Source organism: Pinus tabuliformis, chromosome 9 (assembly GCF_031772625.1).
Source record: "Pinus tabuliformis cultivar Carrire ecotype Pingquan chromosome 9, CPIR1, whole genome shotgun sequence".
Lineage (NCBI taxonomy): Eukaryota > Viridiplantae > Streptophyta > Pinopsida > Pinales > Pinaceae > Pinus > Pinus tabuliformis.
Window position 1 is genome coordinate 726,655,332 of NC_142307.1, and position 27,337 is coordinate 726,682,668.

The following is a 27,337-nucleotide window of genomic DNA, read 5'->3' on the forward strand; positions in this document are numbered from 1 at the left end:
CCATCATATCATATTAGTCACCTACACCAAAATGTGTGAGGTTTAGTTGGGACATCATACTAGGGACATCCCCTAAATGTTTTTGGGTCCAAAACTATTAATATTTCTAGTGCTAGAATGGGGGCCATTGGTTTTCTATTATTGGGAAAAATATTGAGAGGGGGGTGAATCATTATTTTAAACTTTCATAATAATTTTCCTTTTCGAACCGTATATGTTATTTTATAGAAACCAAACAGTGTATGTCCATGACTATAATTAATGAAACCAACGTATAGATTATGAACTTGTAAAACAACTAATTCATTAACTCTTGAACTTAAATCAAAGTGCGATGTATTTACTAAGCCTTAAACATATGCACTAAAAACCAAGTAAATCAAAGCACATAAGCAACACACATGAACACCAATATTTTTTAGGTGGAAGCCCAATGTGGGAATAAACCACTATTGTTGTCATCCGAGTCTTCAATCTTCTTATTAAAAGTTGCTTACAACTTTTGTACTAGTGTAGAATTTTTCCAATACACAGGCATCTACCTGTTGAAGGCTACAATGTTCACTCATTTTCCAGCCTCTACTGGAAGGGAGATCCAACCCCCTAGCTCTTGTACTAGCTTATGTGTTTTCCAGTACATAGGTGTTGGCCTATGGAAGGATATTACCTTCACTCTTTCTCTAGGGACCATGTTTCATAAATTTCAAGGCTGGATACTCCTAGTACACATCAAAACAATATGTAGGCCATATTTCAACAAATTTTTAGACTAGACCCATCAGTAACATTGAAGCTCAAAATCAATCACCATTGCAGTACAACTATCAAATACAACTGCATCAATCAGTCACTGAAAATCATCAACTCTAAAGAAAAACACAATCAATCAATCTAAGTAGTCAGATCATTGTCACTAGAACACAGAGTTGAACCTAAAACACTGCATCAACAACCAAAACCAACTACATCCTCAAAAATCATATCTCAGAATGTATGTGCTACTTCAATGAGGAAAACCTGCATGTATACGTTACTTTCTTGTAACCCAACCTGCGTCTACCTCTAAAGGTACTAAATCATAAAAATTCTAAACCAAAATATATGCTAACCAAAGAAATTCTAAAGATCTATTCTCATATTGCAGAGTTCTAAATAGATAGAAACAAATATCACTCTTCTTACTCAATCAATCAATCAGTTAGACTCAATCTCCTGTTACACCAAAAAATGTCACCATGACTATTTGCAGTTAGTATGGCTCCATCCACTGTCATATTATCCTCCTTGGCAAGTCTCATGCCTCTGCTCTCCATGTCAAACTTGAAGAAAGAGAGAAAAGTCATTTAAAGTCAATTATCTCTGCTACGCAGTTTCTCTTAGCCTCACCTGCGAGTACGCAACCCAAGTTCACAATACCTGCGTACTTGTACGCTCTGTATGTAAAGGGGTGGGTGCGTACTCCTGTAAAGGTCAAAAGGCGCAAGTTTCACTCCAAAAAAGTTACTTGTGGTCATTTCTAGAGTCTTCTAGAAGCATGTTTGACGTGTATGAAGCGCCTCCAGATGGTTCATGTATCCCTACCAAAGAGGAACTTATCCCATCAATAGGGGAGCTATCCCATCCAAAGAGGGGCTTATCCCATTGATGGTGGACCTGAATAACTTCCTCTAGAGCACTATAAATACAGGCATTGGGCCAAAGGGAGGGAAGGTTGAAAGCTGAACATTCCTAAGGGTAGATGTTGCTGGAATTAGGACTTCCTTGTAGAAGCTTGTGAGGAGAGATTACCATCTTTACCTGTTTCCATTGGGAGGTGGGTGAGCTGATCAGAGTAAGGGAGAACTCTTGTGGACCCTGGGAGGAGCTTGCACAACACCAAGGCTCAGGTTGTAATGGTTCCTTTTGTTACCTTTTAATACAAATTAGTCCATTCTTCTCAACAATTTGTTATTAATGAGTTGTTTCATATACTCCTTGGTCTATATGTTAAATATGTTTTATTTTATGTGATATTCAGGTGTTATTTAATCGTTTGATTGTTGGTGAATGCAGGTTTCGAAGGGAAGGAGGAGCTCATCCGGATCAATGAAGCTGGACTACTACAACAGCGTTGGATTACAGGTAGGATCTAAACACTTGATTTCTCATATTGTAAAAGCATATTTAGGGAAGGATTGCTCTTATTTGTCTTGTTTGTCATTAGAAAGTCTTAGGCTTTCTAGGAAGGTCGGTTGTGTCCGCACTAACGACTCTTTCCGCGTGACAAAATGGCAACTCCGCTGGGGACTCCATGAATGTGTTTGAGTTCTTTTTGATTTGATATTTTGGTCTGAGAAAAAATTGCTTGTTTTCTGATTTTTGGTTGTCTAGCTGTGTATTTGGGTGGGTTAGCTTAGAGTCAATTTAGTTTTTATTTTTTCTTAGCCTTGCCAGCAGTACGCAATCTCTGGGTTTAACACAGTGCGTACTTGTATGCACTGCGTCTTTGTGCACAGTGCGTACCCGCGCCTGTGTAAACAGATGACCTGCGTACCCCTGTCAATTTTGAGAAAATTTCAATTTTTTGCTTTTTGCTCTTTAGATTTTGCTTTTACTTTGTTTTTACTGCCCAGATCCATCAGTTTACTGTCAAAGATCTTCACCTAAACTTGTCCCGATAGTGTCGAGGGTTTTGGTGGAATTCATATGGATTTTGCCTTAGGGTTTGATTTTTAACTGGTCCTGTAGTGACTTTGGCGTTAGAGGTTGTCAAACTTTGGATCTCCCTGGTTTTGTTCAGTCCTCTTAGGAGTCGGGCCTGTCATAGAAGTCACCCTAGTGAGAGACCTACCTTTGTGTCTTCTCTTTGCGAATCTCGAAAAGTTTGTTTGTTAAAGCCTTGAATTCCATTCTTGAGAAAAAAGAACAAAAAGATTTCGATTTTGTTTTTTGGTTAGTTTATGATTCTGCATGAACTGATCCTTAGTTGCATTTTGACTAAGTAAAACATCCGGGAATCATCCTTGTAGGCTTTTGTCCTCATTATTTTTTGCTTTTAGGTAAAATTCCGTTTAATTTTCTTTTGAGTGAATTTGATTTGATTGTATTAGATTTGTTAAATTCGATTTGATAAAATAGTTTTACATGCTTTATTAACATAGAAAAAACACAAAAATTCTTTGGAAAAAGTTTGCTTTGGTAGCATTCGTAGACTTTTGGGAGAAAAAGGAAATTTTGTAGAGTAATTAGTGGTCATGAGTGGTATGTTTTGAAAAGATAAAGAGAATTGTTTCTTTGATTGTCTTTACTAAGAAAGTTGTTTTCTATAAAATTTGCATTTTCCAACTCTCTTAGTTAGGAGATTCATTGAAAAGGAAAAGTAGTGTAAATCATCTTAGGTGCATCTTTGTAGTGGTTGCGGGTCGAGTCTACACACCACCAGTTTCATCTCCATCACCTTTTTGTCTTTAAGAAAAACCATAAAATTAACGCTTAAAGTAAAATCAACTTAGTAACTTTTATTTACTAGGGCTCTGAAACACCAATTTAGATCAGGCTAGTGTCTTGGAGTAGGAGAGTAATTAACTCTCCAAGACAACAAAACCAAACAAGTAGCTTATCTTGTGTTAGAATAAATCCAATTGTTTCATTTGTACTCTGGGAAAGCTCCTCTTAAAGGAGAATCACGAGCTCGTGTCCGAACCAGTGAGGGGATCAATCCTCCCTCATTGGGAACGACGCCAGACACGCACGTATTACAAACGGTAAACCTCGGATTAACCATTGTCGAGGAGCCATGGGTCACTTGTCGGTAAACCTTGGATTATTGTCAAGGAGCCAGCAAGGGGATTGAGCTTGATACTCTACCCTTGCGTGCTGTCGGAGTGTAGACTGTTCCCCCAGGTGCATTTGTTGCGGTTGGTAACCTTAGTGACCATTATCTTTAGGATTCTACCGAGGTGACGGTGGAGGGAAGATCCCACTGTACCTAGAGCAGACGTCGGCTAGACTCACTTGGATTTTCCGGGGGGTTCACTTCACTCGAGACGGTTAAAGTGGAGGAACTTGTGCCGGTCTATTCATTAAGCAGGTTGTCGGGGTAACTGTTCCACCCGCAACTTCTGTACTGAATCCAGCGATGTTGGGTTTCATCTCCAACTAGCGTTTTTGGTCTGGAAGGCTACTGTTTGTGCTTGGTTTGACACCCTAGATTCTTTAGGCGTATGATTCAAATTTGTTTGGTCCTTTAGAGACTTTAGGTGGTTTGCTTTGAGATTTTAATTTGTTTGTGTGTGCAGTAGTTAAAAGTTTTTAACTGTGGCGGAATTGCGGAGACAGTCCCGTAGACTTCGGGGCAAGTCTCCTGAGGTTGTTTCTGTGGCTGAATTGTTGAGAAAATCCCGTAGACTTCGGGGTGAATCTCCTCAAGACGTCCCAAGTCATTACGAAGGTTTAAAGGTCCTTGTAACTCCTCCTAGCGGCAGTAGAGTAGGCTCACCAGAAGAAGGAGAGTCTTCGTTAGCAGTCCATCAAGATTACCAAAGTCTAGAAACAGGTTATAATCCTGAAGCAGTTGAAGTTTCTGAGCTTGCTGGTAGTTTTTCATCTACTAGTGATATAGGCGAAGAACCTGAAATATCTGAACCTGTTACTCCAACTTCTAGTGTACCAGATTCACCTAGGGTAGAAAGAGTCATCACCGAAAATCTTCCTACTGGTTTGATAGCTATTGAAGAACTTGCTCCAGAGGAAGAATCAGGCGTGTCTACCCTTGAAGATCAACCTACTATTGATCTAAGGGAGTGTGAATCTATCTTTTACGGTCCTCCTAGAAGTACTACTTGGTACCTTTCGTTAACCAATTATTTAGACAACTCAGGGGTAGGTTTTTCTCCACCTCGTACTCCTTTTCCACCTGGAGGTATTTATACTCCTGTAAATATGTCTGGTCAGTCGTCCGTGTTCACTCAATCTCCTGAATGTTTCTTACACGGTGGTCCTTCTGTTCCCACCGGGTATTAGTCACTCTCTGGTACCTTTGCGGGGGCATCTCCTCAACCCATTGATCATGGGTTATTAGCTGGAAACAATGGTAATAAACCATTGGGTGTAGGGGACATTTACATGATGTCAGGTTCAGTTCCCGTTTCGCAACCTCAATGTGGTAAATTACCGCCTGGGGGGCAGCCTCAATTAGCGCCTGGGGGGCACCCTCAAGGTACACAAATTGTGTCTGGGGGGCAGCCTCAAGGTCAATATGTACCTATGGTACAATACATGCCTCAAGGTCAACCCCAGCCTCAATATGTACCCCAGGGTCAACCTCAATATCAATATTTACCTCAAGGGTATCAAACCCAAGGGTATCAACCTCAAGGTCAAGGTCAACCCCAGTATCAGTATTTACCCCAAGGTTATCAACCTCAAGGTCAATACTCGAGTCAAGGTTATCAACCACCTCAAGGTCAGTCATATGTTTAAGGTATGGGAACTATGCCTTTTAGTTATTAATCCTATCCTCAATCCGGTTATGGATCTCAGTATCCTCAACCTGTTACGGGTCAATACCCCGGAATGATAGTGTGGGATCCATCACAGGGTCAACAGGTGTTGCAGCCAAGTATACAGTTGTTACCTCAAACTGGACAACCCATAGTTTCTGGTTCACCCCAGCAACCGCAACCTGTCCAGTCAAACGTTCAAACTTCTGTAACTTCGGTAGTTACTCAGCCGCCAATTTCACCTAGTACTCCATCTCAAACGGCTGTTGCAACTACCGCAACATCTACCACACTTACTTCTGGAGTATCGACAGCTCTAGTTTCTACTGTATCTACAACCACTCCTCAGACATCTTTACCATTGTCCGGATCTACGATTCAAACTACGGTCCAGATGCCTGTAGGGAAGCCTGGTTTAAGTACTGTTGTAACAAGTCAACCTCAATTTACTTACCAACAGTACCAAGGAGAGTACCAATTCGGTCCTGCTGTCCAACAACCGGTTTACGAGTATCAACCGTATCCTGGGTACACTTATCAACAACCTCAACAACCCCAGTACGGTCCGGTTAATCCTGGTTTTCCAGGAGGATATAATATCCCTAATGCGATTCATGTTCCTAGTTATCCTGGATATCCTCCTCCTGGGACTGGTCTTGTGACCCAGAGTTTTAGAGATCCTAACCAGCAGTTACCGTTTATCGCAACTTTGGATTTACCAGACTTGACGCGCCTAACGAACGATCCAATTCAATATCTTCCGTTTTGGCCGCCAATGCCAAATAAGTTGCCCAGTGATATACCCAAGTTCGAAGGTAAGTCTGGAGAGGATCCGTCCAATCACGTGATGACTTACCACCTCTGGTGTGCTTCCAATTCTATCTCGGATGATTCGATCCGCTTACATCTTTTCCAGCGTACGCTCATTGGTCTCGCGGCCAAGTGGTACATTAAGTTACCACGAGCCTCTTTTTACAATTTTAGCCAGTTAGCCACCTCGTTCCTAACTCATTTTCAGTCGCCGGTCAGATACGATAACGGCACGGAGCTATTAACTTCATTAAAACAGTCGACCTCCACTTATATTTCCGATCATATTCATGAATGGAGAGGTCGAAGACGTTTAGTGAAAGTTTTTATCCCGGACCAAATCTTAGCTGAATGGTTTGTAAAATCATTATTACCAAAGATTACTGAAGATGTAGCTAAGGCCGAAGTAGTTACTGAGGAGCAAGTCATTGCTCAAGCCCAGTACCTCGACTTAGTTTACACTCAGTCGGGTACGTTGCACGAGAAGATCCCGGATCTTCCTAAGTCGAATCAAATTGATGTTGCTCCTTCGGGGTCTCATGCTGCTGATGGCATGATTGGTACGGTGAATACTAAAAATAAGAAGAAATCCTCAAAGAATTCTTCTCCAATAATAACCTTACTAGACTCCCCGACAGGATAATCTTCTCCTGAAATTACTGCCGATATTCATGCTGTAGAGTCATCTACGGCTAAATCAAAAAACGGCGGTAAGAAGAAAGGCAAGAAGAAGGATAAAGAAGACAAGGTTCCAAAGGAGAAAAAAGAGAAGTCGGAATCTAACGACGAAAAGCGCAAACCTCGCTATCCTTGTTTAATTTGTGAAGAAGATCATTTCACAAGAGATTGCCCTCATCGGGCAGAGGTTGTCAAAATCGTTAAAGGTTCCCCAACTCCTGCTGTTTTGAAAGATCCATTTCCAAAGAAGGAGAGTAAAATGATAGGTTCTTCCTCGAGTGCCAGTGAAGAACCCATATTGATGATGTCTCATGTACGGATTGCGACTCGATCGCAAGATTATGGTAGTAAGAATCTTGTTGATGGTAAAGAAGCAGAATCTTCTCATTCTAATCCATCAACCTCAGCTTCCGGTTCCGATCCACTACAGATCGAGAAACCTAACCCGGACTTGGTAATTAAACCGCCCGCCAAGGGTATACTTCGAAAGTCTGCTTTCAATCCACATGCGAGAGCAGCTCAGAATTATAACATTGTTGAGGATTTAGTTGTTTCACCCTCAGCAATGTCGGCTTTGGAAGTGCTGCAATCATGCCCAGCACAACGAAAATTACTCTTGTCGGCTATAGGAGCTGTTGATATTCAGGACCCGCACCTGATAATATTTGATCTAGAAAATAGTACACCGCGTCTCCCTCATCAAATGGCTTTCCAGATTCCAGTAATAGTCAAAAACAGGCCTATTCATCAGACTATAATTGATGAAGGAGCTTCTACGTGTATTATGTCGATTCAGTGTTGGAGATCGCTTGGTTCTCCTTCACTGAACCAATCCCCGACGATTCTTAAGGCCTTTTATGGCCGTGGGTTCCATCCATTTGGCATTCTACAGGATTTACCTATAGGGGTTGAAGGAAAAACCGTTAGTCTGGATGTGGAGGTGGTTGATGCCCCTCTAGACTACAACCTTCTTTTGGGTCGCAGTTGGTCTTACGCTATGACAGCGGTTGTGTCATCGGTCTTCAGAGTTATAAAGTTTCCACATAATGGTAAGATCGTGACGATAGACCAGCTGGCTTACTTTTCATCCGACCCAGCCTCTTCAGAGAGTATCCAGCATGTCGGTAAAACGACTATCCCTTACAGGGATGTTGGTGTAGGATTGGTTAAAGATTCCGGTTTACTGGGAAATTTTCCCTTTCCTTCGATCAATGCAGACCCTTCATTCGCATCCATTCATATGATTACTTCAGACACTATTATTTACGATGATCCTTGGATTGTCCCATCTGAATCTGAAATAGACTCCTTCGGTAATGCAATGCCTTTGAGTCCATATGAAATTCCTTATGAAGCCGTGCAGTCTTTTACCGACCCGCGTTCAACCCAAATCGACCAAATGAATGTGGTCCGTGAGGAATCACTTTTCACATCAACCTCAGAATGGATAACGTTTCCCGAAGTTGTGTCATCTGACGAACAACTTCGCAAAATCCTAAGTGTAGACGATCTACCATGGGAAGATCTTCATCATAGATCTTTGTTTTTACCTGAGGGTGATGACTTTGAAAATGTTTTTTCATCAATTTTTACAGCTGAATATGTCAAGGACGCTCAGAATCCCATGAAACATCCTGATTCAGAGTTGAATTTGGGAAACATTTCCCAAACTATTGCAATCAACATTTCAGTCAAAACCGGAGTTATTGAAAACATTCATATAGGTGCCTCGTGTACAGATAACGAAATTCAAGCATACAAGGTCCTATTTAAAGAATTCCGCGACGTGTTTGCCTGGTCCTATGAGGAAATGCCAGGAATTGATCCCTCCATTGTTTTTCATGAAATCAAGACCTACCCGGATGCTAAACTAGTTCGGCAATGTCTTCCTTAGATACACCCTAGGAAAGCGGCTTTGATTAAAGCAGAAGTCGAGAAACTATTGAAAGCAGGTTTCATTTATCCAACCCCGTTAACGGATTGGGTATCGAATATTGTTTCGGTTAACAAGTAACAAGGAAAAATAACTTATAAGAATATGTATCGAATATAGGGATATAAATCGTGCTTGTCCAAAAGACAACTATCCCACACCCTATATCGATCAAATAATTGATGATTGTGCTGGCAGTGAAATATTTTCCTTTATGGACGGTTTTTCAGGTTACAACCAAATTAATATTCTACCTGCCGATCAACCAAAAACGGCTTTCATTTGTCCTTGGGGGACATTTTCTTACTGCAAATTACCTTTTGGACTTAAGAATGCCGGAGAAACTTTCCAACGGGCAATGTCTTACGCGTTCCACGACATCAAGCACATTGTGCAACCGTATCTCGATGATTTGCCTGCTCATTCTTTACATCGAGCTGATCACCTTGTCCACTTACGCGCTATTTTTATGAGGTGTCGGCATTATCGAATTCAGTTGAACCCACACAAATGTGTCTTCTGCATAGAAGTGGGACGATTGCTAGGATTTGTCGTTTCAAAAGCCGGTATCTGCGTCGATCCCTCGAAGGTCGAAGCTATCATAAAATTGCCTCCTCCTTCGAGTTTGCGCCAACTCCAAAGTTTGCAAAGGAAAGCAAACTTTTTACGTCGATTCATTCCTAACTACGCCGAGGTTACAAAGGGTTTCACCCGGTTGTTGAAACAAAATGCTCAATTTTCTTGGGATGAGATAGCTCAGAAATCGTTTGATGCACTTAAGCACGCGTTGACCCATGCACCGTTGCTGCATCCTCCCAACTACAACCAGGACTACTTTTTGTATCTCATCGCCTCCCACTCCACCATTGGAATGGTCTTAGTTCAGGAAGACGAATTCGGAACAGAACATGTGATATATTACCTTAGTAGGACATTAAATCCCACTGAGCTAAAATATTCGCATGTGGAGAAATTGGCCCTGGCAGCTGTTCAGGCTGTCTAGCGTTTTCGTCATTACATTCTTCTCCGTAAAACTACAGTGATTTCGGATTGCAACCCTATGATCTAAATTTTGACAAAACAATTGCTAGGGGGAAAGTACTCCAAATGGATTGTTATCTTGCGGGAGTTCGATTTGGAGTTCGAGAAGTCCAAGTCTAAGAAATCCTTAGTTTTTGTGGAATTGATGTGTGACTTCCCGCGTGCTAACACGGAAACTGTGGCAGAGGAATCCATTGTGGACGAGTCTCTGTTTCTTATCAGCACTTTAGATCCTTGGTATGGGGATATAATCGTCTATCTCCAAACCCAATCCTTTCGGCCTGAAGCTTCAAAGTCGGAACGCCGGAAAATTCGATTCCAGTCCCAACAATACAGAATTATTGGAGATACTCTTTATCGTCGTGGGGCGGACTTGGTTTTTCGTCGTTGCTTAACTCATGAAGAGGCAAAAAGGGTTTTGAATGACTGTAATTCTGGAGCATGTGGCGGTCATATGTCTGGGTATGCCACAGCTTAGAAGGTGTTGCGTGCTGGCTATTTCTGGTCGTCCATGTTTAAAGATTGTATCATTGCAGTGCGAAAATGCCACAACTGCCAAGTGTTTGATCGCAAGATGCGCGCACCACCTGCTCCTCTCCACCCTATAATTGTCGTTGGTCCTTTTGCTAAATGGGGTATCGATTTTATTACTTGTAACCCTCACTCGGCCGGGGGGCATGCGTATATCATCCTTGCGGTTGATTATTTTACTAAATGGGCCGAGGCGATGCCTACATTCGAGGCAAGCGGCAAAACAGCAGCGATTTTCGTATTCAATCATATTACTGCTAGGTTTGGTGTCCCACAAGCGATAATCACTGACCATGGGCGCCATTTTCGAAACATTATGATGACAAAACTTACAAGCCAGCTTGGTTTACGCCATGATAGTTCTACTCCTTATTATCCTCAAGCAAACGGTTTGGTTGAATCTATCAACAAAGTTCTAGTTATCATGATCCGACGGATCATTGGTATTCATCGGTCGAATTGGCACAACATGTTATTCTTAGCGCTTTGGGCGTATCGAACCTCAGTAAAAACATCAACAGGGTTCACTCCTTTCCAACTAGTTTATGGTTTGGAAGCAGTGTTGCCCATTGAATGCGAAATCCCATCACTTCAAATGGCTATCGAATTACTCCCAGCTACTTCTGAAGAGGAGAAGCGTCTGTTATACTTAGCTAAATTAGATGAGACTCGACGTGATGCTGCTTTGGCAATCGAGACTAACGCAAAAAGGATGAAAGCTCAGTATGACTGTAATGTGACCCCTCGTAATTTTTCGAAAGGAGACCTAGTGCTATTATATGATCAAGCTAACGATAAATTAGGTGCTGGAAAATTCGTTCCCATGTGGCATGGGCCCTACATTGTCGAGCGAAAGCTGGCAAAAGGGGCCTATGAGCTGGTAGATTTTGATGGGGACTCTTTGGGTAAGCCCAGAAATGGACTTTACCTAAAGAGGTATTATGCTTAAATGATGGGTATGGAGATTTAGTTAGTTCTAGTTAGGTTAATTTTTTTCTAGCTAGTATGTTTCCTTAGTTTAGGCTGTGTGCTTAGTTTAAAGAGTGTGTTTTTGTCGTTATTCTGGCTTATCTTGGTTTTACTCTTGATATTGCAGATGTCGACGCCTCTCCAAACATACATTGGATTTGCTAATGGTGCTTGTCATAGTACATGGAATATCTCTTCCGCAGCTTGGGTTATCTATTCGCCCTATGACGAGTTAGTTTCTATGCATGGGGTGAGCCTCGGTCAAACAACAAACAACATTGCAGAATACAGTGCAGTGATTGAATTATTATCTGAATCTATTTCATTTGGGATTCGGAGTTTGATAGTGAGGTTAGTTTCTGAACTCGTTGTATTACAACTTAATAGAGTCTACGCCATTAGAAATCCAGTGTTATTAAGATTGTTTTTGAGGGTGCGTCTCTTGGAACGTGAATTTGATTACATTGAATATCAGCATATTCCAAGGTCTTTAAATACATTAGCAGATGCAATGGCGTCTCGAATGTTAAATAGACATTTGTAACAATCATAAATGTAAATTTATAAACATTTCATCACACATGTTTAACAAAATAAGCCGGTAATAATGATATATATAGATAGGAGTGTGTCAAAAATATACATCGTCTTCGATCATAGGTTGAAAAACACCTTATGATCGGCAAAAATGATAAGTACAAAAAACCAAAAATGTCATATGTGTCTACAAAAGTGACTAGCCAATCACTGGTGGTGCTCTCTATATGAGACCACTGCCCGCGCTACCCTACACAGGAACCTCCTGAAAGGTCCTGGGACTGCGACCACGTAGCGCTAAAGTCGGATAGGAATGTCGTCTATAGTGGTCTCTGGTATATCCGCCGTCAGACGCTCTAGATCCTGTTCCAGCTCAGCTAAGGTCAGTGCGACCGCATCCTGTGGGGCTGGTGCTGGTACAGCTGGTACTCTCGTCTCAAAAGCTCGGAGGTTGGCCGGACGCCGTGGACCTACATCTGCATTTTGAAAATTTGTGCTGTCAGTTCTGAGACGATATATAAAAAACAAAAAAAAATACATAATTTAAAAACTTGTGAAGAATGAAGTACCTCTGTCGTCCCATTGTTCTCCCTGTGGAAGAACCATGTCTGGATCATTGCGAAAATCCATTCCGGCATACGGAAAATCCTGAATCGCAAAGACTTGGCCCTCCAGCCAGTGAAAGTAACCATCGGGAAATCGAACAACTGCTGCTCCCTTGTCAGGATGCCGGGCCATTACCGCAACCCATCTCGTCAACTTAGGCTCCTGAAGAGCTCCAATTGGAACTGTAAGATGCTGGGGGATCAGCATTGGAACTCTCTCTAGGGCAAAGCTCACAACTAAGGGCCCGTATCCAAAGGTCTTCAGTTGTCCTCTCTTTGCCCTGGTTAGTTGGCCCTTCATATTGGCCAACACAGCATCGCACTAGTTGAAAATGGTGCCTTGGAAGCAATCTATAGCCATCCGCATTTGGGAGCCAGTGGCTATGTGCAAAGCGGCAGTGCCGCAAAGTCTGGTAACTGTAAAGGCAATTACCATGAGTTCAGGTCGGGATATATATTTGATTTCTATCCCCTTTTCCTGGTTTTGATTGTTGCACCACTCTAGCCGGAGACTAGTAAGGGATTGGCCACCCGGCCTAGTCCCGAATAGAGAGAGTTGCTCGCCCCTGTTAGGAAAGCCAGTAAGAAAGTATGTGTCGGAGGACTCTATCTCGAGCTGGTTTTCTCCGATGTAAAAACATTGATCCTGAATATTCCACCTTTCAACCAGCCACTCTAAGAATGGTACCTGGGCCCTCATGCCAGGTATAGCCCAGTACTTGTAGAGACCGCATGCCTTTAACGCATCAATAGAAGGTTGATGACCTATTGCGGCCAAATCAACGTCTTCGTGTTCTCTTTCACGCCAATCTAGCATGGTGAGTGACCTACACACCAAAAAACAATGATTAGAATTCATTAAACAAATTTTGATTGGTTAAAATTGGGGTTTGGGGTTTCAAAATCCGTGTTTCACGGGGTACGTGTTGTTGGGAAAAGTATCCAATACGGAATGCCCTATCCCACTCTAAGGGTGATAGTACCTCATCAACAATCAAAGCAAAGCTATTCGAGATTACTTCTTTATGAGATGTAAGAGAGGGGAGAAAGAGATCCACTAACCGTTGTCTTCCGCTAATGATTGATCCAATCTTCTCTCTTTGCTACTTGCTCCCAGCTCCTTGCTCTTTCACTGGCCCAGCTACATCAAGATCCTGCAAAATGGCAAGAGAGGGAAACTACAAGAAGCATACATTCATAATTGATTCAAGGATTAGAATAAATCAAATACACAAGTATAGCAATACCCAATTGAGACACATGCGTATAGAAGAACCTTAAATGCTTTATTAATGGAAGAAGTAAAGTTCAGGAAGTAATACAACCATAAAAGGCCTAATCCAGCATCACCTCCCAGCAGAAAGAAATCTCCTCTTCACCTCCTTCAAGCAAATCACCCAATAGTTCTATACTCAAACCAACAGCACTTCCTTACATTCACAAGATTCCAGCCTCCCTAGACCTCATGAGAGAGCTCTATATATAGGAGTTTTGGAGAAAGGATGAGTCAGCTTGAGGCTGGCATGAAGCTGACTAGTGTCCTCTCCCACTTCAGTTATTCTTCAGTTCTTGAGTCCACTTGGAGGTTCTTGCTTCCACTTGGAGATCTAGACCCTCTTACTCATCACTAGGCGAATTCCTTGATCCAAGTGTCATTTTGGAAGCTTCCTGGGCATTGACACCTTGAGGAATGACTGTGCCACTTGGCCAAACTCGCCCAGTGCAGGTAGCCTTCTTTACAGTTGACATTCAGTGCAGGTACAGAGTGGAGCAGTTGACATTCAGCGCAGATGCTCAGTGGAGCAGTTGACATGATCCAGAATTAGCTTGTTTTTGAGTGTTTTCAGGTGGAGAACTGATATTCAGTGCTGTGGTTTGCTGACCTTGTTCCTCTAGGGGTAGGAATAGCATGTTTAGGGACTTTGGATCCCTTAGATTATTGACATTTCATGCTCCATGCTGTAAGGCACAAAAATGTCTATAACAGTTGCCCCCTAAAGAATGAGGTCGTTTATCGGGTGAAATGCTTTATCAGGAGGATCCGAAGTTCATTCAATCACTGAGAGGTGACCTGTAATAAAATACAATACAATACATTATTTTTTCATTATGCTTTCATGATCTATCTAAGGCGAGCATTCCCATGCTCAGCTTTATAAATTCATTTTGGTACATAGAACAGACGACCGTCTGATGGTAGACTGATAATTCTCTGCTGAAATTATCATCCTTTGAGTAGGATGATCATCTGCTGCAATGATGTACATGTCAAATGTCTTTATGTTTCCTGAATATATATCGCAGCCTAGATGGATGAAACTAGATCCGGGGTCTTCAAACTCGTTCGATCTTCACTCTAAGTACAAGTCGATCCATGCGAGAATTGCGCTGAAGTTGAACATGGGAAGACATCGCTTGATTACCGGTCAATGATGTAAACCGTTAACAAGCGAGAGAGGAATCACCGATAATGATAATGATCCTCAAGGTACTGCAGTACAATTCACGTGGTGTGAATAAAGGACTTGGTGTTGAACACCACGCAAAATCTTTTGGTCGAAGGTCATTGATGTATACCTGTCGCCGGAAGTGAGAAACTTGCCATTGAGGCATGCAAGCTTCAAAGTACTGAGGGGGGTGTTCCTAGATCAACTTCTTGGATAATGAGCTGAAGTCGACAAGAAGCGATCCGTCAAAGGAGGGCCTTAATGAATCCCACATCAGTGACACGGAACGGAGCTAATGATTTTAGTGGAGGTGAAAACAATCTGTGAAATATGATTCAGGGTGGCGATCATGGGTGGATGAAGGATAATGTATGGTAGTGGATGGGACACGGTTGACTCTTTCTGAACATATAACGACACTGATGTGATGGATCGGTAGCATTACCCCAAATGTGGATGGTTTGGCGAAGACCATGGTGATGAGACCGGTGAATGAAACAACCCAACCCGATGTGATACGGAGGAAAAGTGTCATGTTCAAGAGCGACTTGCTACCATTAAAGCTTTGAGGTTCTCCCAATTTTTCCCCACTCATTTCTGACCAGTACCTCTTTATTTTTGTCAAGCTTGAGGAGGATAACATATGCTCGTTCTATAACCTGCCCTTCGGGCAAGCCCATCGCTATGTTTTAACGAGCCTAGCGATAGGGAAACTCGTTCTCGTCTAAAGACAAGTTTGTCGCTATTTAATCATTTTAACGAGTCTAACGACAAGGAAAACTCGGTCCTTTTCATTTTTAGAGAGTCTGAAAAGGTACAGAAAGTTAACTCCAAAATTCCTTTTTCGTCATCTAATCCCTTAAGTCCGAAAAAGTATAAAACAATACAGAAGGGATGAGTTTTCGATAACTTTAATGAGCCGAATAAAACAAGCGCTCGACCTTTTTGTGTAATAATCCCTCAGGTCCAAAAAGATTAAAATCTAGAGGAGGGATAGCTCTTCCGGTCACTTTAACGAGCTGGAAGGCCAAAACTCGGCAAACTTTTCATATTTTACGAGTCAGATGAAAAGAGCTCAAAGAAGACTCGTCTTTTGAGGAATGAGTGATAAACAGGGATAGCAGTAGATTCCAGGTACAGGTTGGAATTTTCCAATCACGGCAGTGTCACAAGGATGGCTAGGTGAAATCACTCTTCGCAGCTGTTCCTCAAAATGGGTAAACAATCATATGGGGGTGAACGATCGGCCAAATGGAATGGAGGTGGCAGGTGCAAACACGACCAAGGCTTTTTATGGCTAATAATTTTACGATCACAATGGTTATTTACGGGAATAGGTTCATTTTTTAATGAGCTTAAACTCTGGAGGAAACTCTTGCTCAATCTTATGTTTATTTTTTAACGAGCATGAACTATGTATTAAAACTGCTCGGTTCTTCGCTTTTCTATTTTTTAACGAGCATAAATTCCGCGGTAAAACTGCTCGATTATATGGTCAAATTTTGATTTTTTACCATTACTAGTTTTTTTTTCCTCTTTTCAAATATAGTACTGCATTTTCAATTGCTGCAACAAACTTTGTTAGAAATGAATAATATTTGCATGAAAATGAGATTATAACCCTAATATTTCACTTTGAACTACGTAAAAAGCCATTAAAAGGTGTTTTTACCTCTCATTTACCATTTCATTTGCATTTGGTTTGTTGGAGCTCTGGAGGTGCCTCTTCCCCCTTGGTTTTCATCAGCTGATTCCGGGAGATTCTGCGGACGATTTTTGGCACCGTCTGGACCAGGTAGGAGCTAAACTCTAGCTCTTTCTTTTCATGGTTTTCTTTTCCAGGTTCATGCCTGTTTTTCAGTCTTTCTGGGCCTCAGGGGTTTTGCAAAAATGCCCTAACTTCAGCGCAGGTTCCCCTTTCGAAACCTGCACTGAATGTCAAGCTGCCTTAAGGCAGCCTGACCGTCAGCGCAGGTGGGAGACTCTCTGCCTGCGCTGGGCTCAGAAAAATTGAGTTTCAGCTCATTTTTTGATGAATTTTCGCAAGTTTTTCATCAAAATCAGGAACTTACTCTTTCTCTTGTTTGCTTTGCAGGGAACTTTGAACAAAATGTCCCTTACATGGTGAGAATGAGAACATGAAGAGGAGGACATGATTGCCCTCCATGACCCGGTCACGGTGAACGCGCTGCGGAACTGTGGCCTGTTGAAGTTCTTCCGTATCTCTAGCATGAGAGCACAGATTTCTTTGCTGCAGTATATGCTTGATGCTTGGGATCCTGTTAACCAAGTATTCCAGATTAGGGGAAAGTCCATCCCCTTGACCATAGAGGACATGTACTTCTTGACTGGGTTGTCAAGACGAGGTGCCCCCATTTCCTTGTCAGGTACGGCCCGGGGGACCGATTCCACCAGAGATTATGTCCATCAGTATTGCAGGGAAGGTTCTCAGCCGAGAAGAGACGGCAAGATTGTTATCCGTGAGATTACTGACAGGTCTCTCAGGTCCATTCTGTATACCATTGGTAGGATGGCCGGTAGCGCAGCTCTACATGTTGCCAACAGATCTTATATGCAACACGCCTTGGAGTGTCTCCAACCGAAAGTATTCAACTGGTGTGATGCAGTACTTGTTCAGATGAAAAGTCAATTGACCAAGGTAAAGGACGGGAAGCTGAAGAACTTTGGATTTGGTTCTATTCTGACTGCCTTTGCCTTGGAGAAAATCCCACTGATGCAGCCTCAGTACATCATACTCGACTTGCCTTCTCCGACCGAGCCACGCATGCAGAGGTGGGTTGATCACATGTCTAGGCATGCTGGTCAACCTCATATTACTTTTACTGAGGCCTTCTTCAGGTGGTTCGAGCGCCAGGAGATGGCGTTTTCTGAGTATCCATATGTGGGTATGGATTTCCGAGGTGACCCGGATTTGGTGTTACCGGATGGCGAACAGTGGGGCGCTATTGGTAAATTCTTTGACCATATTACTATTTACTGTTCTTATTCATAATGTTGCTGTGATTTATTCTATCAAGACTTTTAATCACTCTTGGGTGCATGCAGATATTGGTCCTGTTCGTCCAGCAGTTCGTCCGAGACCGCCAGTTGCTGCCCCGGCAGTGGAGCCTGCTAGGAGAGCTGTTATTCGCGACCTTGACGATACTGAGACCCTTACAGCTGTGCAGGAGCAGGTTGAGAGCCTTACTCTCGGCATTCCCGATGTGAGGATTGATGAGTTACCTTTACAGCTGCAGCGACACACTACTGGTGTACCTATACGATGGACTCGTCTCTTGCGCATGATTGCACAGGTCGTGACGTGCTATCATGAGCACCACTAGGCTAGGGTGCCCCCTAGCATCTTTTTGAGTTTTAGGTCATATGACCAATTTTGTCTTGGTTACAGAACATTATGTATGAACTATAAACAGCTTATATATATTTTGATTTTCGAGTTTTATTATGTTTGAGTTATATGATCCATATGTACAATCTTTGATGATGTGTCCTTTTTATAAATGTTGCAAATGTCTATCTAACACATAGTTTGCTAATGAGTCGGTTAATGTGTTTAAGTTTCTCGAAATATGTTGATATTGAATTGAATCAAATCGTCTTTCCAAGATCTTAACCCTTAGGAACATGCGATAAATAGTTGGATTGCGAACAGAATATATACCATTGAGTTGTAGTATTACGAGCTGTGAGTCTAGCCTGACAGTTAGTCGGCGTATGCCACGTGTGATGGCATCAGAGAGTAGTTCTATCAACGTGCTATACTCAGCGATGTTATTCGTTGATTGCCCAATACATACACCTCTGAAACTTACTAACTCGCCGCTTGGATCAAAAATGGCCCAGGCTGCGGAGGATAGGTTCCGCGAACTACGACTCGCTCCGTCAGCATATCCAACGCATGTCCCCAGAAGGTTCGACATCTGCAACAAATGGAAAAAGTGGATCACTCGACCAGAACAAATACTTTAGCGAAAACAAAATACAACAAAAGCATGCAGGTTACTATTTAAGCATAGTAACACTTGAGGTACAGCTCGTTGCGGGGCTGCGCCAGTGGAATTCCATCATAATCCATTAACTCGTAGGCTCCTTTTGCTAACACCCTTTTAACAATATAGGGGCCCATCCATAAGGACTTGAATTTACCTGCTCCCAACTTATCGGATTCTTGGTCATAAAGCAAGACCAAATCACCTTCTGAGAAGATACGGGGTTTGACATTTTTGTCAAACTGAGTCTTGACTCGTTTCTTATGGGCTTCATTAGCCAAAGCGGTATCACGACGGGTTTCATCCAACTGGATTAATTCCAAGAAACGAGCCTCTTCTTCTGAAGTTCCGGGGAGGAGATCAATTGCGAGTTTAAGCGACGAAATTTCGCACTGGATTGGCAAGACTGCTTCCAGGCCATACACCAGTTGAAAAGGTGTGAACCTAGTTGCATTCTTTACCGAAGTTCGGTAAGCCCACAAGGCTGAGTACAGGATTAGGTGCCACCTTCTTTTATGAACCCCGATCATCCTTTGCAACATACGCTTCAGGACCTTGTTGATTGCCTCAACTTGTCCGTTGGCTTGCGGATAATATGGGGTAGAGCTGTCGTGAGATAGCCCTAGCTTGGCAGCTAATTCGACCATCATGTGATTGTGAAAATGCGACCCATGATCTGTAACTATAGCCTGTGGTACGCCGAACCTGGCGACTACATGATTGAAAAAGAAAAGGGCAGCTGTTTCACCAGTGTTATCCAATGTAGGCATCGCCTCGGCCCATTTGGTAAAATAGTCAACAACGACTATAATATACCCATGCCCCCCGGTTGAGGTGGGGTTACATTGCATGAAATCGATGCCCCACTTGGCGAAGGGCCCAACAGCAACTATCGGCTGTAAAGGTGCGGGTGGTCGTCTGGTTTTGCTATCAAAAACTTGACAAGCATGGCAACTTCTGACTGCGGTTATGCAATCTTTGAACATGGTTGGCCAGAAGTATCCTGCTCGTAAGATTCTTTGTGCTGTTGCATATCCAGACTGATGCCCCCCACACGCACCTGAATGACATTCATTCAGGGCTTTTTCGGCCTCCTCATGGGTAAGGCACCTCCTCAGAACTGTATCGACACCACGACGGTAAAGTGTATCACCGACGATCATGTAGTCTTTTGCTTGGTATCGTATATGTTTTTGTTCGGAGTGAGAGGTGTTAGGCCTGAACTTTTGGGTTTGGAGATAAACTATGATATCTCCATACCACTCATCACTTACAGATATCAGAAACAAACTTTCGTCCACGATTGACTCTTCCGATGTTTCATCATTGGACGACGATGGGAGATCGCATAATAATTTTGCGAAAACTAGAGCTTTCTTTGATTTGGATTTCACAAATTCCAGATCAAACTCTTGAAGGATCGCTATCCATTTTGAATATTTGCCCCCCAGCAACTGTCGCGACAGTATATAAGTCATGGGGTTGCAATCTGACAAGATGGTAGTTTTCTGAAAGAGGACATAATGTCGAAACCTTTGAATCGCTTGAACAACTGCAAGCACTAGTTTTTAAACATAAGAATATTTACTTTCTGTATCGTTTAAGTTTTTACTTAAATAATAGATAGGATGTTCAATTCCATCGACTTCTTGAACTAAAACCATCGCAATGGTCGTATCCGCTGCAGCCAGATACAGGTTAAAATCTCTTTGATAGTCTGGGGCGTACATTAATGATGCTTTTACTAGACAATCTTTCAAAGCATCAAAGGAAGCTTGCGCCACCTGGTCCCAGACAAAAGGTACATCCTTTTTCAAAAGATGAGTATAACCCTTAGCAAGTTCTGCGTAATTTGGAATGAACCTCCTTAGAAAGTTTGCTTTCCCTTGGAGTTTCTGAATCTGAAGCAAATTTGAAGGTGGAGGCAAATTAATGATTGCCTGAACCTTGCAGGGGTCGAGACGAATCCCATCCTTAGAGACTACAAAGCCAAGTAAGCGACTAGAACCGACGCAAAACACACATTTGTGTGGATTGAGTCTTATCTTGTAGTGTCGGCAACGTAGAAATATCGCTCTTAAATGCTGCGGATGATCAGCCCGCTTTCGCAAATGAGTCGGAAGATCGTCGAGATAAGGTTGAACAATGTTCTTGATGTCATGGAAGGCATAATTCATCGCCCTCTGAAACGTCGACCCTGCGTTCTTTAAACCAAAGGGTAATTTTCGATAAGCGAATGTGCCCCACGGACAAATAAATGCAGTCTTTGACTGGTCCTGTGGGCGGATATTTATTTGATTATACCCGGAAAATTCATCCATAAATGAAAAGATTTCACATCCGGCGCATTCATCAATTATCTGGTCAATGAAGGGTGTAGGGTAGTTGTCCTTCGGACAAGCTTGGTTTACATCCCTATAATCGACACACACTCTAATCGTCCCTTGTTTCTTCATAACAGGGACAATATTCGATACCCAATCGGTTAGAGGAACCGGGTAGATGAATCCAACATGGAGAAGTTTTTCAACTTCTGCCTTAATGGCAGCGGCTTTCTTGGGGTGTACCTGTCGAAGCCGTTGTCTTATTGGTTTGACATCAGGATACATTTTAATTTCATGTTCAACGATACTCGAGCCAATTCCTAGCATTTCATCATATGACCAAGCAAAGACATCTCTGAATTCGCGAAAAAGAGCGTTATATATTTCCAGTTCTGAAGGGGACCAACCTTTGCCGACATAAATATTCTCTACAACATCTGTTTTAGTCGAGATATTTATGGCTATAGTCTCTTCAATATTGGATAGGTTTCGCTCGGAATCCACCGTGTTTACAGTATTTGTTAGGAATTCAAAAACTGAAGGGTGATAAAGGTCACTTTGAGTATCTTCTTCATATTCCGGAAGAAGGGAACGATGGTGGTGATCATTCCATGGTGCCCCCTCAATCATCATTGGTTGTAAGATTCCTTCATCAGTCCCATGTACTTTCGACCAAGGATCTAATGGGGTTCCATATTCTCTAGACCTATCTACCCAAACGCTTGACGAGCGTTGATTTGGGTTCGCCTCCCATGCTTGGAACATTGATTGCTACAATATTTCTAAAGGGCTTGGGGGCAAAACCATTGAACGATCCATGTCGACCTTCGTGGAAGATATCATGTTGCAGGTTGCTACAAACGGTACATTTCCTATATAAATAGGAGGTGGTAGCGCGAAAGTTCCCATCAATGTGGGGTCTTTCAATAATCCTACTCCGATATCTTGAATTGAATGGTTGCTCTCATGGATCATGGGAATGCTTCCTGTAACTTGTGAACCATTAGGGAGGAAATTCTATTGGTCGACGACCGTAATCCCTCCTTCAAATGGGAATGCGATCTTCCTAAAATAAGTCGACACCACAGCTGCCATGGCATAAATACATGGTCTACCCAATAGGATGTTATAGTCAAGATTTCCATCAATGATCTCAACATCAATTTCTACTGTCTTTCCTACTAGTTCAACTTTCAAGTTATTAAGGATACCGTAAGGGGTATAAGTCCTTCCATCGAAAGCTTTTAATGTCGTCGATGATCGCGACAAGGTTGGAGATCCTAAAGTTTTCCAGCAGCTCATCGACATAATACATGTTGATGCTCCCTCATCAATAATTGTTCTGTGAACAGTTTTGTTGAGGGCTTTCACTTGAATAAGGAAAGCTAATTGAGCTGGTAACTGAGGATCGTATCCTTTGTGGTCAAAGGATACTAGATTGGAATCCTTGGGATCAACCCCACCAATTGCTGATAACAACGCCTGCCTTTGGGTTGGACAATTTTGTAGTACTTCAAGAATTGACATAGCGGATGGCGATTGGGCCAAATATTCCACTATATTATAATGCTGCACCGCTCTGGCGCGAGGATTAAATTTCGACTTGTGTACTACACCCTTTGGCGGTTTTATTGTTAATTCAGGGATGATGGGTGGTACAACTTCTGTCGAAGTTTTTGTCGAACTACTTGGTTGATCTTTACCTTTTTCGTTCGACAGCTGAGGATTCCCATAATCTTTGTTCCTTGTCGAAATCAAAGCATCATTCTGCTATTTTGAAACCAACAACATAAGTACTTGCGACGGGGAAGAATTTCCATTATCAACCAGATTTTGACCTCGGTTGGGAAATGGATCAGTCAACACAGCTGAGGTTTGGGAACTTTTAAAGAACCTCTTTAACTCAGCTTTGAATGGGCAATTCTTTCTGCTATGATCCTTATCATCACATATTAGACATGGATAATTTTGTTTTCCTTTCCCAGGAGGGTTTGAAGAATTTTTCCCAGGGGATGACTCACCCTGTTTCTTCTTCTTCCCTTTGTTTTGTTTCTTCTTGCTTCCTGGTTGATTGGTTTCTTTGCCTCTATCTTCTGATACGTCATTTACTTCCGAAGCAAGAATTTCTTCTTTTGCATTTTGATCCGAATTCTTACGGGCTTTCCTTGATGAAGCCTTTATCGATTTCGTGTTTGCTGTGCCAATCACGCCATCACCGGCATGAGAGTCACTATTTGATTTAGGAGGGGGAGGAATTGAAAATTCCGGTCTAGGGGCGTCAGGTATTTTGTCATAGAGCGTGCCGGACTGAGTATAAACTAAGTCCAAATACTACGCACGACCAATGACTTGCTCCTCTGTTACGACTCCCCCCTTGGCCACATCTTCCGTAATAGCCGGAAGTAACGACTTTATAAACCATTCAGCTAATAGCTGATCAGGAACATATGTTTTCACCATCCTACGACGACGACGCCACTCATGTATATGATCAGATATATGGGTGGCAGTTGTCTGCTTGAAGTTGGTTAATATTTCTGTTCCCGTTTCATACCTTATCGGTAATTGAAAATGGGCTAAGAAAGTCGTGGCTAGGGAACTAAAATTGTCGAAAGAGGCTCTTGGCAATTCAATATACCATTTAGCCGCTGGACCAGTCAATGTCCTCTGAAAAAGGTGAAGCCTTATCGAATCGTCGTTAAGGGTGTTCGACGAACACCACAGATGAAAAGTCATCACATGATTCGATGGGTCTTCACCTGGATTTCCATTGAATTTAGGAATGTCAGATGGAATTTTATGAGGAATCGCTGGTCACCAAGGGGCATAAGCAATCGGATCGTTGGTTAACCGGTGTAGATCGGGTAACTCTAAAGTCGCCACGAATGGTAACTGTTGATTCAGGTTAGGCGAAGCATAACCAGGGTACGATGGAATCGCTTGAGCAGTGGGCCTTTGCATACCAGCATAATGTAATTGATGTTGGTATGACTGATATGGTTGGTGGACTTGACCACTGTAAAGTGGTTGGTTTTGACCGTTTTGGATATACGGTTGTCAACAATTCGCAAAGATCTGCTGCTCAGAACCTTGGTACACCTGCTGGAATTGCGGTTGTTGGTATTGCACAAGCCATGGTTGTGACGCCATGTTTTGTTGTGCTATGCTAACCGTTGGACCAAGGTGTGGGGTAATTGTACCCGTTTGGACATGTGTCGCCCCACCAGTTGGCGATTGTGGTTGTGACCCATGATCAAGTGGCTGTTGCATTACAACCTGAGAAATCTGAGGTTGGCATGCAACAGGTATCGCTTGAACTTGTGACACTGTTACAATAGCCGGTGTGGTTGGGATGTTCGTCATAGGTACACACTGTTGTATAGAATATACAACCCTTGGTTGTTGAGGTAGCATAGGTACCCAACTACTTGATGCAATTCCAGTATAACCTGAATACTGTTGCGAACTCACGTATGGGTACCCTCCCGGAGGGGGTAATGAAAGGGCATATTGCCCCCCATACGATATCAATCCCGAACTCAAGGGGATTGATTGCCCAGATTGACCTCCAAATGGATCAATTTGGCAAGTTTCAACATAAGAGTTGCCGGGTATTATTCTGGATGAACAAACTGGAACAGACCATACTATCGAAATAGTCCCTTGGTGGACTCCTTCTAGCTGTTGTGAGCTAGTTGGGACAGCTGGTATGCCGGAAAACATCGTCGGAGTGACGGCAGGGACTTCTGCTGTCGCTGTGTCATTTCACACAGTCCTAGATGATGACGGTTGTTCAGACATTTTAAGTCTATTCAATAGATTTCCTAGTGATTCTACACGAACTTCCACTTGTGGTGGATTAACCTCTGATGAAGGAAAGAGAGTGACCCCGACTCCAAAATGAGTTGGAGTACTTGCTTGCGGATCCTCTGCAATTTCCTCTATCGCAATCAAACCCGGTGGAAGAGGAAGACCGTCAGGTCCATAAAATATTTCTGGTGCCGAAGAAGTGGTTTCTTCGACAGCGACAGTTGTTTGAGGAACAAAACTCTCTGGACCAGTTACAGATGGAATTGGTTCAGTTATACAAGTATTTGCCCCCAGACTAGGATCAGTATTACTGTCCTTCTGTTGCTATTGAACTTCTTCTATAGAGGCAGGGTTTCCAGAAATGTTAGGAGTAACCGGAACCTCAGATGCAGTTGGAACACTTGTTCTAACTTTTATAGGAGATTTTGAACCGGTTAAACGAGTTCGCTTTGTCCGTACTGTTTTTGATTCCGGAGACAAAGACGGTTGACTCGTAAGCCTCCGCGAACGACGGGGTTTCAATTGACTTTCTTCCACGATTGCAGATTACTCGATCAACCAAAATATTAAAAGGGGAAATTTTTGTTTCCGAATTGAATGAATTTTATTAGATGCTTTTAGACACAACTTGCTTTTTCACTTTTTAAGAGTCGAGAAAAAGCTAAAGATGACTCTAGTCTCCTTCGATGTATTAACGAGCCCGAAGTGACAAATTCTCGGTTGGACTTTTTCAGTTATAGAGTTTGAAAAAGGCCAAAAGAAACTGCTCTGGAGATCTAGGCAGAGGGTGTGCCAAACCTTTCGCAAAACCACAGAATACATTTTACGGTACGGGTGGTCGATCTTCGTGAATGCTGTGTTCACTGCATTTCGATCAGTAGGGCGGCCAACACGGCTTCCTATGGATAAAAGATATATGCCTATAGGGGTCTCCCAATATATACGCGATGGTATGTGGGAGCACAAGTCCATATTAGTGCCACCGACTCTCAGGAGGAATCACCCACCTTCGTCGAGATCGACAGTCACTACGTTTAACGATGCCGGAACACGTCTCTAGCTTAGACCTCTATGTGTTTGCGTTATGTTTCAAAGCGTTGTTAGGTTCATTCAATATATTTTAAGTTGATCTTTTTAAAGTTTGCCTTTCAAGGTTCACCACGAGATGTTTTGATACAAATTCCTAAATGCAGTCTAAGATGAGAAGCAAGCTTTTTCAATCTTTTCGACTTATGAAAATCTTAACTACTGAGGGAAAAGAAAGACAACATCTTTTCACACAGATCAAAGAGCACACACTAATGCACTTTTTCCCTAAATCAACATACAAACTTATCAAATGCAAAATGCAAAATGCACGTATTTCTTTTCTCTTTCTTAATGTTTGTGCAATACAAAAAGAAAGCTGTTGTATAACTTTGAATTCAATTTCAAGTGAAAGCAAACAAGCTTGTCCAAAATCAAAAGACACCTTAAGATTTACTTGTTTCGACACTATAAATATATAAATTCAAACCATATGGTGAAAGCGAAAGCTCAATCAGCTATGAACAGCAAATAAACTAACTCTTAATATCAAAACGACACTTATCACAGGTCTAGATCTAAGAGGCCACAGCAAGACTAGTTCACTTTCGTTATGGGAAACTGCAAATGATACAAGAAATACACCAAGAACAAACACAGTTTCTTTATACAACCGAGGCGGAATAGTGGCAAGGAAAGTTGGTTTCAGATAGGTACATTGACTGGTAACAGGCTGCAAAAACAAGAGTGAAAACAGGGCAATAAACAGGAGGGAACCCCAGTAGCACTAGGCAAAACTGGTTCAGCGCAGGTAGTACACTGGCAGTTTGACCTTCAGCGCAGGTAGCCACTTAGGGAACTACGCTGAAATGCAGACTGCCTTCACAACACCTGCACTGAAGAGACAAAGTTTCGTTTTTCTCAGTTTCCGGGTCACAGATTGCTCAAAAATTCATAGTTTTTGGCCAAATCAGAAGCTATCAGTCAAGTACACACTAAGGGATGAAAAGGAGGATGAAAAGCTATCACTAAGAGCTGTTCAGAGTCCTTGTGGATCAGCTCTTCAAATCATAAACTTTCCCAGAAACTGCGCTAGAGTAGCTGCCCTCTACTTTGCATTTGAAAGATCCAAATGC